General features: G+C 45.0%; 1 long non-coding RNA gene across 1 annotated transcript in view; it reads left to right on the forward strand.

Annotated features, from left to right (window-relative positions):
- LOC115661096 overlaps positions 1 to 14041 on the forward strand; it is a 54152-nt gene that overhangs the window by 24831 nt on the left and 15280 nt on the right. Inside the window, exons 2-3 of the long non-coding RNA XR_004003012.1 lie at positions 9875 to 10051; positions 10415 to 10566. This is a non-coding gene — a long non-coding RNA (uncharacterized LOC115661096). The remainder of the gene's footprint in view (positions 1 to 9874; positions 10052 to 10414; positions 10567 to 14041) is intronic.

Raw genomic sequence — 14041 nt, forward strand, 5'->3', positions numbered from 1 at the left:
CACTTTGTGGTACCATTCTTGCATAGGAGCTATAACGATGCTTATCCTGAGCCGAGCATGGGGACATTACATTTCTGGTTTCTCTGCACTGCCTTCTGCCTAGAAAATCTATGGCAAAAGACTGAGAAGAGCCAGTCAGTCCCTTTGTCAACATGAGAGCAAGTGAGAGCAGCAACATTTGAACAGGACTAAACCCCTTCTTCCCTCCCCCCGCCCCCATCTCCCCTCCAGCAGGCCTAAGTGCCATTTAACATCCACCGTCCACTTGTCTCGGCGGGACACCGATTGCTCTGTCAGGGGAAAGCCATCCGTCTTGGTTGGGAAGTGATGTCACCCAGCAGGGGGGCACCTCTGTCCAGCCAAAGCTACAGGAGGACACTGACAGGCTTGATGTATTTATCACCCTCTGGGTGGATAAACATCCACAGCGGAGACAATTGAGGAAGGGGAGGGGTGTGCTACCGTCCCTTGGAATGGAGGATGGGGATGAGGGCTGACTGAGGCAGCAGGTAGCTGGTGGCAATAAGGAGTGAGCGGAAGGAAAGGACAGAGGAAAGGGGGACTGTGACAGGGTATCCACCACACACAAGGCCTGGAGGGGTTAAGGTGGCCTTGGAGGAGCCAGGGAGCAAGGACTAATTAGAGATGAAGCTCCGCTGGACAGGAACAGGAGAGGTCTGTATAAAGCCCAGAAGCTCAGGGCAGCTGAGGGCTGCAGAGAGAGGCTGCAGTCACTCTCAGGGTGAGTGAAGGCAAGGAAGGAAGTAGCCCAGAGATACAGCTGTAATGTTCAGGACTGTACTGCTTCTTGTAGGGTCCCTGGGCTGGAACCCAGTGTAGAGGGCAGGCCTGAGTTCCCCTTCCAGCCACCGGGGAAGTGGAACCGTTAAGGGGCAATGAGTGGGAAGACTGTCTGGGACAGTGGGAGACTTTGCTATCCCAGAAAGGGTGGACTATGGTGACCTGGCCAGATGGCCAAGCCACGAAGCGAGAGCAATTGCATCCCGAGAGAGCAAGACGCAGAGAAAGTGACAGCTTGCCACTGCAGGAAGGGGCGTCTGTGTGGCAGAACTAAACCCCCAATGTGGCCAGAAGGAGGTGCTCCAGCGGTAGTAGAGCACCCTGTGACAGGGACACAGTGGAGGAAGAGAATAATGTGAACGGCCATGCCTGGTGCCCAAGGGAGTTTAGAGCTTAACTCTTGTCTTTAAGTGCTTGGGAATCAAGAATGCTCGGGACTAAGAAATAAAAGCAAATGCAAACAGCAGGTGAAGAGAGAGAGAGAACGGAGGGGAATGTCCTGCTACAGCCAGAGCAAGCAGATATCATCCCTGCCATGTGATTGCAGTGGGGGTTGGCGGCTCTCAGCACCATGAAATGGCCTATTGTCATGTTCAAGGAAGAAACAGAATGGAAGCCCAGAAAGAGGGCAGAACACTACCGGTTACTAGTGAGCTCATCTCGTTCCTTCAGTAGGTGACTGGAAGGGATCCTAACTGCTCTGCATCCTAATGTATTCCTTAGCAAGGAGTCGCTTTTTGTCTCTCTTGTCCTATGTCTGTGAGTGTGTTTCACTGACTGTGGGACCAATATGATGATCACCCCATTTCACAAGTGTCCATAGGTGCTGGGGATGTAACCACATCCTGGTTTCCATCATATACAGGGTTTTGTTCAATGGCTTTCAGTACGCGCCCCCACCTCTCCTGCACACACTATGCAAATTGTGCCAGCACATATTCAAGTATCTCTTCTGAAGCTGTCATTAAGGACCCAGTTAAGGTCAATTGTGACTGTTAGACACAGGCCCACATTGGGGAAAATGGCCACTACCACACAAAGCGAGAGGGTGCAGTGTGATCTGCTCTCTGCACTGCTCCTTTGGCTGGTGTGAAGGAGGAAGGTCTACAGGTTCATAGATTATTCATAGACATTCAGGCTGAGAGAGTCACTACAATCACCTAGTCTGGCCTCCTGAATAGCAGAGGCCACAACATTTTCATCCAATGGTTCTTACATCAAGCTCAATAACTGTGGTTGAAGGGCAGCAGATCTTTTATGAAGATATCCAATCTTGACTGAAGTCTCTAAGTGATGGTCAGTCACCACATCTCTCGGTGAGTTGTTCCAGTGGTTAAGTACCCTCACTTTTAAAAAAGATACACCCTTATTTTCACTTTGAGATTGGCTTCAACTTTCAGTCTTTGGATCTTGTTATGCCTTTGTCTGCTAAACTGGAGAGCCGTCTAAAATCAGAGCTCTTCTCCATATGCATGAACTTAGGCACCATGATAGTCTCCCCTTTCCCTCCTCTTCAATAAGATGAATAGATTGACACCCTTAAATCTGAATAGATTGACACCCTTAAATCTGCTATAGTACGGCATGTTTTCCAAAACTCAGATCGGTCTTTCACCTCTTCTGTAACCCTCTCCAGCATGGTCCTCTAGTAGTGGTCTCAACAGTGCCATAAACAGAGATAAAACTCAAGTTCAGTTTATCAGCAACGACCCATCAGTCCTTTTCAAAGACCTCCATCCTGTAAATGCAGCTTATAGTCTTTGTTTCTAGATGCACCATCTTGTACTTGTAGGGTTGCTTTGGAGGTGGGGGTGGGAGTGGGAGGGCAGGAAATACTTCTGATTTACCAAAGTTAGAAAACTTTGTTGTACTGAGCACACTCAGTGTGGTTTTACTAAGCCAGGATATGCACAGCTAAAGGCTGGTTATGTCCCCACTGTAGTCAGTTGCAAACTAGCTCTTGTTGGACCTTTAAAGATGAACACCATAGGCCAAAAGCTGCTCTCATTGACATCATTGTAAATCTTGAATAATTCCATTAAACTCAAAGTGATGACCTGTTTTATAATTGTGATCTCCTTTAACATTCATATTATAACTGACCTACAGAGCACTTATCTGTATGAATATGCATGTCTTTATATATGTATGTATGAAATACAATTTTCTATTTTATGTTTGCACATAGTAAGTAAGCTGATGAAAAAGGCCGAATAACAATAGAATTATTATTATCATATAGTGATATTCTGTCTGCAGATGTTAATCAAACAAATTAGCCAAACCTTCCCTTTTTCTAGCTCCTCTTCCCTCAGCCAATAAGGGGTTTGCTATTGCAGTTCCGGAATCACCACAGAATGCAGCCCAGTGCTTTCAGTGTAGTTTTCAAGAGGGAAGCCAAAATGTAACCAGCTAAGGGCTGTTGAGTGTATATTTGTTTGCCAAGGGGCATCATCTCCCTCCTTGATTATGTCTGAGGCACATTGCATGGCAGAATTGGGAAACTTGCCCCACCCTCCTCTTCAAACTGCTGTGTCGATAAATAAATCTTCATTCCCCAAAGCTATCAGCCCGGTACTTTTCACCAGCATTAAACTGTATAAGAAATTTAAGAGAAGAATATATTCCCAGCTAGTGTCAGTTTCCCACACAGAGCTCTGAGACAAGGGCCCTATCTTGCTTCCTGAGGTGGATAAGTCTCCTTCTGATTTCACTGTGTGCTAGGATGCAGTTCCTCATGTCCCCCTTCCCCCACCTCCTTCACACCATGGTGTCCTTGGCAGCTGCTGCTTTCTCTGTTTAATAGGTTGTCCATCCCTGCCCTTGTGTGACTGTGTGTGGAGTGAATGCAGGTCCTTTCCATCCTTTTCCTGTTGTATTTCATGGCTCTCGATGGCAGCTCGGCTGAGGAACTACAGATTTCATATCCTCTTGGACTGGAGGAAAATGGCAAGTGAAAGATTTAGTATCCCACAGGGGTGGGATAGGAAGCTGGACTGGGGAGGTGATGGGGGAGGAAGAGGGAGGCTGCTTAGAGCTACAGGAGTTTTACAAGATCTGTACAAGTCAAGGCTTCTGGGAGTTGGAAAATGGTGAATTACACAAGCTGAATTCTAAGTGCAGCTCCGAGCGGGATCCTTCCTCCTCAATTTCACAGCTAATGCGGGATCTGAGCATCAGAGATGGCAGCTCCCATTTGACTTAGTGGTGGATTGCAATGATTCACATGACAAAGCACTTCCTGATGGAAAATAAAATTCCTCAATCAAATCAGCATCTTGGAAGCCGCTGCCTTGCAGGGGCCATTTTGCTCATAAGCCAACGCCGTGCTCCCACTGGAAGCAATGGCCAACTTCTCTTCTTGGGCATCCAGTGGGAGCAAGACTAGACTCTTAGTCCTGATAGGCCAGAGCATGATTTGGTCTGTGTATGGGCACAAGGGAGTACAAGGGGCATAAGGAAGCCACTTTGCTCTCTCGCATGCAGCTTTCTGCACTCAGGCAGAGTCACTACCTCCACCCACTCATGGTTGCCCATTGTCGTAGTTATGCCAACTCATTGGGAAGATTATACTGCAACAAGACCTGTCACTGTTTATTTCCCTCCCTGAACTGAGGAGACTGTGAGGGTGACTATGACTCCCTGAGTCAACAGTCTCCCTGCCAGACTGCTCCAGGGTCAGCCCAACATTGCACTGCCCCTTGCTATGGGATAGATCTCAACGTGATGCCCTAGCCCCATACGTGGCACCAGCCCTGAGGAGCCCAGTATCTGAGATCAGAAGAGGAGACGTTTCCACTCACTCCTTGATGGGGTTTTTTTTTCTAACAATCAAAAGACCATGGTCATCATTAGAACCAATGACGAGAAAAATGGGCAGGATGATGGAGTTATGAGAATGATTTTGATTTTTTTTTCCAATTTACAAATTTCATCTCCCGGCTTAAATAATAATAAAAAATTCTGTTATTTGGGAACCCACAGAAATGAAAAAGGAATGAGGATAGATGTGGGGGGGGGACCCTGACATTTTGCAAAGGTGAAGATGGGGGATTTCATGCAGTGAATGAAAACAATTTGGCGCAATTCAGAAAGAAGAACAAAGAGGCTGCAAGTCTTTTGTACAAATGGGCACATTTCAATCCTAAACCTTACAAATGTCTGCCTGGCCCTTAAGAATCTCTCCCCCACTCCTATCCCCCACTGATGTCTGTGATGTGGAGCTCTAGGGTTAAGAGTTAGTTACCAGACTGTTCCCACTGAAGCTGTTTTGGTTTTGCCATTTAGTCCTTTTTAATCTGGCCTTATGACGTGCGACATCAGATGCTAGAGCAGAAGTTATTCAATCGTAGGGACAGAGACACTTCTGGATTTTGAAATGTTCCATTGGTTAAAGATAGGTGATCCCCATGTAATCACAATTGAATAGATACGTGGATAGTTCATGTTTGTCTCTACGCTGGCACAAAGCAAATATGGCAAAATACGCCAGGAAAGGCTGTTCTCGGGAGCTTCCTGGTTCAGTTCTGTACACTCAGGAGAGAAGGATTCACATTTTGGGGTGTTTCTCTAATCAGGCATGACAGAGCACCCGCCACTCCTATTGACTTCAACCCTCTTACTGTTTCGTCACTGGACTCATTCCATCCTCTCCTGTGCTGTCCAGGGTTAGGAGGGCTCTCGTTCCTCTCCCCTTCCCAGGTTTAGGGGATCTCGCAGCAGCCGTCTTTTAAGGCCCATATATTTCAAGAGCACTTACTGTATCATGGCTGCTGCTGTTTCTGCGCTGCGCAGGCCAGTTCTCTTGCTTGCTGATAACAGTAACTTCTACAAGGAGGAGGGAGAAATTCAACTGGCATGTCAGGATCCTCTGAGGAGAGGGCTCCTAACTGCTCCTGCAGAGCTTGAAGAAAGAGTTTTGATGGATTTACACAAGAAAATGGTTGCGAAGGGATTGATAAACACACAGAGAGATCTAACTAGTGTGTCCCATCACTCTGAATAGCCTATCATAGTGAAAGTGCTGCAGGGCAGTGTCGGGAACAATTTGTTGACGTGAGCTCGCATCACCAGGAGAGATGCGTGCCGTTTCAGGGAAGGGACCGTCCAGAAAAGGTTGCCGTGAAGGAGAACACAGCAACGTTGGCTTAGGGGGTGTCGGTCAGTCGACTGCCACTGCTTTCCAAGGGCTGAGCTGGGGAGGATCCCAGGGGGGACTCCAGCAGTGATGTCCAAGTCAGCTTTGCCCCATTGGTGTCAGCATCTGCAAAGCAGAGCTACATTAACGCTAGTTGGAACTCCAGTCCTGGGAGATTCCACACAGCAGTGCTTGTAGTTTCCTAGCTCAGGCCAGAAAATTCAGAGCAGGGATTTAAACCTGGGCCTATGGATTATTTTCTCTCTATAGGAAACGTTCCACTTTATAGAACTAATTCAATATTCATCGGGCCCAAGAGTGTGTGAGACTGATGCTAGACTGGGACTTGGGGCATTTGCTTGGGATGGGGAAGACCTCGGTGCAAGCTCTTGCCTGAATTAGGCAAAGCAGGGACTTAAACGTGGTCTCCCAGGTGAGTGCCAGGCTAGATATCTGGGGGAGTGGAGAGGGGTCTCTCTCTCTCTCTCTAGTTTTGTCTAGAAATACCATCCTGGATTAGATAAACCTTCCCAGCAAAAAAATTCATTGAGAGCGACACATTTCTATGAAACTTTTTGGTTTTGACAGCAAAAAGGTTGGGTGAAAATTTTTGCAACCAGTCCGGTCACAACACTAGATGGGGTGCTAATGGGGTGCCCTGGTCTGTGCCAGCTGAGAGCAGCATGTGATGTAAGTACAGTTGATCATTGCACAACTGAACCTTTGTCAATGCCCTGTTTTTGCCCCGACCTCAAGGTAATGTCCATCACTAACTAACTGTGAAGGGATTCATGAAAGAAACAAACATCACAACATTATGGATCAATGGGTGAAATAAATAAATATAGACCCAAACCTGAAGCACATACTCAGTCCTTTATCAAGACAGACTCTGTATTAAGGTAAAAGAATTGATGGTTGTATTTGCGTGTGTCTTGCCTGGTGCATATGCAGAACTAATTAGATGATGCATAAGTGTCCTGTCCTGACTTGCATTGGGTTTCATGTAAAATGTGGTATGGATTATTTGGAAGGCTGTCACGGTATTTTTTCCAAACTATGGGTATGGAACCAGGAGGAGATTTTCCCTGGACAGTACTCCTCTGGCTATAAAATGTGCCCTTTCATGATAGAACCCACTGTTGGGAGGAACGTATCGTTTTCTGAATTTGGTTTGGTTTCATTTTGTTTGGGGTGTTGCTGTGTCAAAGGATTGGCAAGGGTGAAAAGGTGCCAGTTCCAACTGCGTTAATTTCAATTTGCAATTAGTTAGCACTGCCTAATAGCACACTAGGCAAGTGTGTTTTAGGGGTACATGATTTGGCTTGGATCCAATGAGAATTGATATGACTCTTAGACTGACCTTTGAACAGAACCTGAAACTTCAACAGAAGCTTTTCTGAAGTTCAAAAATGTTTAATTTCAAAATAAGGTCAAGTGTGGCCGCAATTCCTGGTTTGTTGTGGAAATGAAAAAACACCATTAAAAAGGCTATTTTCCCAGTATTCCCAACATGATCCAAGTGCAGCGAAAAGCCTGTCCTTGTGAAATCTCAAATTTGGCGTCCAAAGAAGTTCAGGTAGGCTCTAGAAAAACACACAAATTGTAGAATTGTTCCAAACATTGAAATTAGAGTTAAAGCATAAGACACTTGAGTGGTGCATCCTCAAATCAGGTTTCTCTTGTTTTTTCAGGCTGCATAACAATCTCCACTCCCAAATTGGACAAAAGTGTCCAGGCTGGGATGAAGCTGGGATAAATTTAAGCCAAACTGAAGCCAAATTTTGGATGAACATGGGCTAAATTTCAGCCAAATCTAGGCCAAACCTGATTCAGTTTTGAGGTGAGTCTGAGCAGGGTTTTGGAGGAACATTGGCCAGCATATGGTTTTGGGGAGAACCATGAAAAACTCATTGGTTGAGGATGGTATATCTGCAAACCAAATTCAGATTGGCCAAGGGATTCCCAGAATATCCCCAGGGCATTTTCTTCCTTGCCCTTCACAAAGCTAGGGGGGATAGCGCCTCCTTGGTGTTGAGGGGAGAAGTTTCTCTAAAAATACAGCACAATTCCTCTTTACCTACATGCTAACCTTGATGCTTCCCAGTTGCTCCTGAAGCTGAGGCTCCTGGCATATTACAGTCTCAGAAAGAACTGGGATCGTATCCATGGCTTCTAAAATCTGCCTTTCATTTTGTTTTCTCAAAAGATTTTACAGAGTATATTCAAATAATAAATGTGGAAAGGAAAAGTCTAGTTTCCAGACTGTTCTAGTACTCTGATCTTAGTATCTCTTCTCTGTGCCTTCCTCAGACCAGGTTGACCACACGTTATTCCTGAGAGCAGAATCTATATGAAAGATTATCAGGGGTTGAGGGACGATCAGTTAATATTTCCTGCTAAGTCTCAGTATGAAAACCAAAATATATTTGGAAAAGGAGAGTCTATGAGCACCTTCAGCTGAGTACTAATAGTCAGGGTGACAGGGTTTCCTCCCTGGCTCTGCCACTATTTCACTCTGTGTCCTTGGGCAAGTCAGTTAACTGCCTTGTGCCTCAGTTTACCCATCTGTAGGGAGACATGAATTCCATCCCAATTAACAAATGTTTGTGCTGTGCTTTGATGCTCTCAGATGGAAGATGTTATATAAGTATAAAAGGAAAACAACAGACATCCAGGTCAAGATTTTCACAGCTACCTAGGAGAGTTGGACATCCATTTCCCATTCGTTTTCATGGGAAGTGGGCGTCCAGATCTTTGAAAATCTTAACTAAAATACATATATATAAGGTGAAACAAACACAAGATGGGGAAGGATATCTGTGCACCAGAGAAGTATTCTTACCCTCCAGCAGCATCCATCAATAGGATGGCAGGGCTCTTTGTCACTAGATCTATTAGTCTTATAAGGCTGGAGTGACTCATTCCCCAGTGACAACATTTTCTGATGTCTTTGTAAAGATGAGTGTGTGTCTATTACATTTTAGATAACAAGACTAACAAATTGAGATTAGCCATGCAGGCCTGGCACGCATACACCAGGGCCTGAGTTGATTTATCTTGATGTTTGGTTGAATTCCATGCATTTTGGGTCCCTTCTGTAACCTTTTCACCTCGTTCTTTTTTAAGGTGGCTGACTGGCTGTTATAATTTATCATGAATGCATCTCACTTCAGTCCTGGCTCCTCTGACGGAAGGAACAGCCGGTCTCCGGGAGGTCAAAGACATTATTCTCTCTTTGTCTTTCTCAATTTCCAGCACAGATTTGTCACTTTGAAAAAGCATGAATTCTGGATTTGATGCACTTTAATTGATTTCACCCTCAACAAGTCCGACTGTCCATCAACCTTCCCTTCTTTTCTTTCTCTCCCCCTGCCCCCATTTCTTTCCTCCATCCTTCAATTTATGGTTAAGGTTTTCAGCCACTTGTGTGCAGAAGCTGCCCTGAAAACCGTGACTCTTCCATGCCAAATGTGGATAGCCATTTCACTCTTGTGTCTTTGACCTTCCTGTTGACCTTTAGGTGTTGAGAGAGAAAGAAAAGTCTTATAGGACACTCCAACAGTTCCACCCATGAAGTCCTGCTCCTACCCTCTTCAGTGAAAGCATCTCCTGGAGGCCAGTGAAGGTTGGCTGATGGGCTGTTTGAATGGTGTAGGTGGGAGCAGTATAATAAAAATTGCCCAGAGATGGACATGTAGAGAAAAACAATAGTATCAACCCTTGATAAATGAAAAAAGCTACTTATCACAGTTTGCTGCAGAACCTTGGCTGGGACTGAACATAGTAAGTGGTCTTCCTTCCTCTTACAAAAAGATGTGTAGTGATCTCCTAATGGGAATAAAGTTCTCCTTTCCATCTTGTTGGTATGTCGATGTAGAAAATCCAGCTGCATGGGACATCCTTTGTCAGAATCTTCTGAATATTTTGTTTCAGCCCAAGAAACAGAAGGTGGGACCCACTAGACTGACACCTTTCAATACTGCTTTCCAGTGAAGAACCCTGAAAGCCAGGGACTGAGATGGGCAGAATGTGAGGGAACCCACCTCTTTGGCCTAGGCTACTCCACACAGTCTTGGAACAAGGAACTGCTGTCCATGGTCCTGTGTAAATGTAAGTGTGTTTTATAAATCAAGTGCTCTACTTTGGGGGGCTCTTGGAAGGCTGAGAGACCTGCCCTCATCAATGGGCATGTACACTGAAAGTCACTGCTGCATAAGTTCATGAGGCACACCAATTCTCTGCTGTTCTGCACTCTAGATCTATAGAGTTCTCAGTACAGATTAGTATATGGGGCATCCATTAAAATCAGTGGGCCAGATGCTAGGCTTCTTATGCAGGCATAACTTCCACTGAATTCACTGGGAATTTTGTCTGAGTTAGGAGTCCAGGACTAGAACATTCCCTGCACGTAAAAAATGGAGTTTGGTTTATCAATCTGGATTATTTTTTGAACATAATCTATCCCTTTGACAGGTGAAGAAGCAATCAGTGCACTGGACCATCACTATTGGGATGTGGATTAAATTCCTCCCTGGAAGACATACTTGAAATGCATTCTTCGGGGCGTCAGCCTTTTCTTGGTGCATTAGATCCCTGCTTGGAGCCCTAGTGTGAAATATGTGTGGGTGAGTCTCAATCAATTTCCTTGTGGTTGTACCCCTTCCTACAGCCACCTTATGTGAAATAAACTCAGCTGAATATCAGCTTGTCTGCTGGTCAAGAAAGGTTTCCTTACCCCTTCCACTTCTGTCCTGTCACCATGGCCAGAAGCTGTGAAATGAGGGACTGGCCGAAACTAACAGCTTTGTTCTACCCTTACATTCATACACCTCAGTAGCCGCATGTAGTCTTGGTGGAGCCATGTCTATAAAATCTTAGCTTAAAAGGTGTTTTGCAGGTGTGTGGAATCTCAGACACAGGCGTGCTTTCCATATATAGCATCCATAACCTTTCAGACGAGACCTCTCTCACCCCCAGAGTTCATTGCCATATGTGAAAGAGCTATGACTTCTCTAAGGAAAGAGCATAGACACAAATCCCCGGCCTCTCTGGTCCAGTGTATGTTTATACAAAGTGAGAGAGCTCCAACAGGAGAGATTCACTCTCTAGCCTGGTGGTTAGGTAAGGCAGAGCAGAGACTTGAACCTGAATCTACAATATCCCACATGAGTGCCCTACCAGCTGAGCCAGTGGTTGTGTGTAAGCTCAAAAGCTTGTCTCTCTAATATCCTGGGACCGACATGGCTACTACAACATTGGAAGATATCCTTAGAGTGCAGTCAGCCATCCCTCCCTGATTCCAGGCCAGGATTTAAAGAGGCACAGGCCACGTTAGTCAGCCTGAAATGTAAAGCACCAGAGAAAAACCAAGTGGTATCTCTGTATCCGGCAGCCTCAACACAAAATCTCCTTTGTGTCTTCCTGTGAAATCGTCCTCCTGCCAAAGAGTCGCACAGAGTGCACATCCATCATCTAAACTGTTCATTTCACTGAAATTAGAAGAGAAATAAAGTAGACACCTATCAGATTGTGTGATCCCAGAGTTTCCTACAGCCCTTCCCACATCACTCCAATAGACCTTACATTCCGGCTGTGATTGGTGGGTGTAGCAGAATAGAAAACTTAGTGAGAGCTATATCTAAGAGCATATTCAGGTCCCTCCCTTTGGGTTTCCTCTGGTGTGCAGTTGTAGCCAGCCAGGCAGCAATAAGTGGAGCATATTAGATGACAGTCAGATGCTCGGTCTGTACACAGTTCGAGGATTCACGAACACTTCATGCCCAAATCAGATCCATGTTGCCATCACACCTAGATGCACATGATATTGGCTGGCTGCGGAGCTGGGCTCTGAGACGATGGGGAGAGCCGACACAGTGGCAGGTTTTTCACACTCCGCTTGTGGCTACATCAAAAAGGTTTTAACAGGTTTTCAATGCCGGGACAAGGGTAGGTCCCTTGTGGGACGGGGAGAAGGAATGGAGGTTATAGTTGGGTCCTGAAGCGGTGCTAATGTAGGTCTTTTCATTGCACTGTCTATGGCATCCTTAACTCTGATAGGCTGTCAGTGATTTATCCCGCCCCTTGTCTCTTTCCCCCTGCCCAATCCATGGCAAGATTCACAAACGTTTTTTTGCATCCCCCATTTTCTACTTCAGGATCCCATCGGGACCAAGCACTGTTAAGAGTCTTAAACTTCAGATATCAGGCTAGCTTTCCAAACAAAGATTATTAAAAATATATGAATAAATAATACATTGAAAACATTTCTTCGGATGCTCCATTATTTCCTGTTCCAATGGACTCTCTGGTGTAATCCTTCTGATTCTCTCTATCCCCTGGCTCCGACGTGCAGAGTAGCTCTGTTTTATAAAGCAGTGTTTGCAAAGATGCCAGCATGTGGTGTGATGTTCAAAATAACTCTGCCTGCTGTTGCTGTATCTGTGTGACCATCTAGGCCTGTCAGTCGGTCTCTGTTTTGGCTTTGTGCTGGTCAGGAGATTGGGTATCAAGCCTCCAGGGGTCCAGGCTCTGCCAATGACTCGTTGTGGGCCCTGGGCAAATCAGTTAGCTTCATGTAAAATGCAGATATTAACTCTTGTCTACCTCACAAAGGTGTTCTGAAAATTAATGAATCTATGTCTGCAAAGTTCTTTGAAATCCCTCAGGTGAAAATTGCTCTGTAATTCTACAGTATTACTAAATATTAACATCTTGCCTACTGAAGGCCCTAAAATATCAATTCCCTAATCAAGCACGTCTCATTTTGCCCCATGCACTGTGGATCTCATTTATTAACAATGAAAATATACAATTATATATAATCCCAGCAGGAGATAGGATTCTTGACACTTTCTGCATTAATTTAGCTTCAGAAATAACCAATGTGATATAATCATACTTAAAATGTATCCATTGATTGTAATACCAGAAGGGACAATTAGATCATCTAATCTGACCTCCTGTATAGCACAAGCCATTAAATATCACCCAGTTACTCCTGTATTGACCCCAGTAACTTGTGTTTGACTAAATCAGATCTTAATGAAGTAGTAATGATTAACTGGCAGGCAACGGATTGGTTTCAAATCTGATTCTTGCCCCAAATGTCACAACCTGAATCCTTCCAGCATTTAACAAAGTCCTGCAAAAATCATCTGGAAGCTTTAGTAACCCAGGCACAAAATCAACTTGCCCATCAAATACAACTGAACCAGTTGTATTTCTGGGGTCCATTTCCCTTGTTCCTGGGCTCCAATTGGGATTAGTTGTGTCCTACAGGGGAAAAAAATCCTTTCCAGCTACAACAAATACTTCCAGGGATCATTTCCAGTGCCCCTTTTCTCGCTTCCTCCTCAGCCCTTAGAAAGCTGCCTTCTTCCCAGCTGTTCAGCACGCCATTAGCATACAGTGACATCGGTAGAAAATTAATGATATTTTACTCACTCATCTGAAAAAAAAATTGCCCCAGGTGAATAGCTGAGTGGAATTTTCTACTTCAGGAAAGGAAGAAAAAAAGTGGAAAAACCCAATAAACTGCAATTATTCAAATTCTTGGGATACTTATGAAATATATGGATAATTGAAATGTTGGCTAAAAGATATTAATATTTATATCTATTTTGGATTCTGACTATAATGTTTATTAATTATAATTAATGGGCCAAAGCTGGAGGTCAATGGTCAGGCCCCAAACCTGCAGCCAACTCTGTTCAAGCAGACTTCTGCTCCCAGGTGGGAACCCCCGGATGTGTGAGGGATTCCACAGTAATTCTGTCAGCCTACCAGCCCACACGGAGTTGGTCATAGGACTGGGGCCTCCATTTATACTCGGTCCTTCCTCAGGCCAAACGCTCATTGGTTTAAATGGAGTAAAGGCTTCAGGCTTTGGACCAATGGACTTTCTGTAGTGTGGAAATGTTCCAGGGTTGGGGTTAGGCCAGTCATAGAACAAGGGGTCGGACGAGAAGTTTGGATTTGGATCTAGTTTCGAGCTTCCCTATAGTTCTGACCCTTCATACTTAGCACAGAGCACTTCTCATCTTTAAGGCACTGGCCCAGTATGTTCAACCAATTGTCAAGACTTACGTACCTCAGTGAGGC

The sequence above is a fragment of the Gopherus evgoodei genome, chromosome 13, assembly GCF_007399415.2.
Source record: "Gopherus evgoodei ecotype Sinaloan lineage chromosome 13, rGopEvg1_v1.p, whole genome shotgun sequence".
Lineage (NCBI taxonomy): Eukaryota > Metazoa > Chordata > Testudines > Testudinidae > Gopherus > Gopherus evgoodei.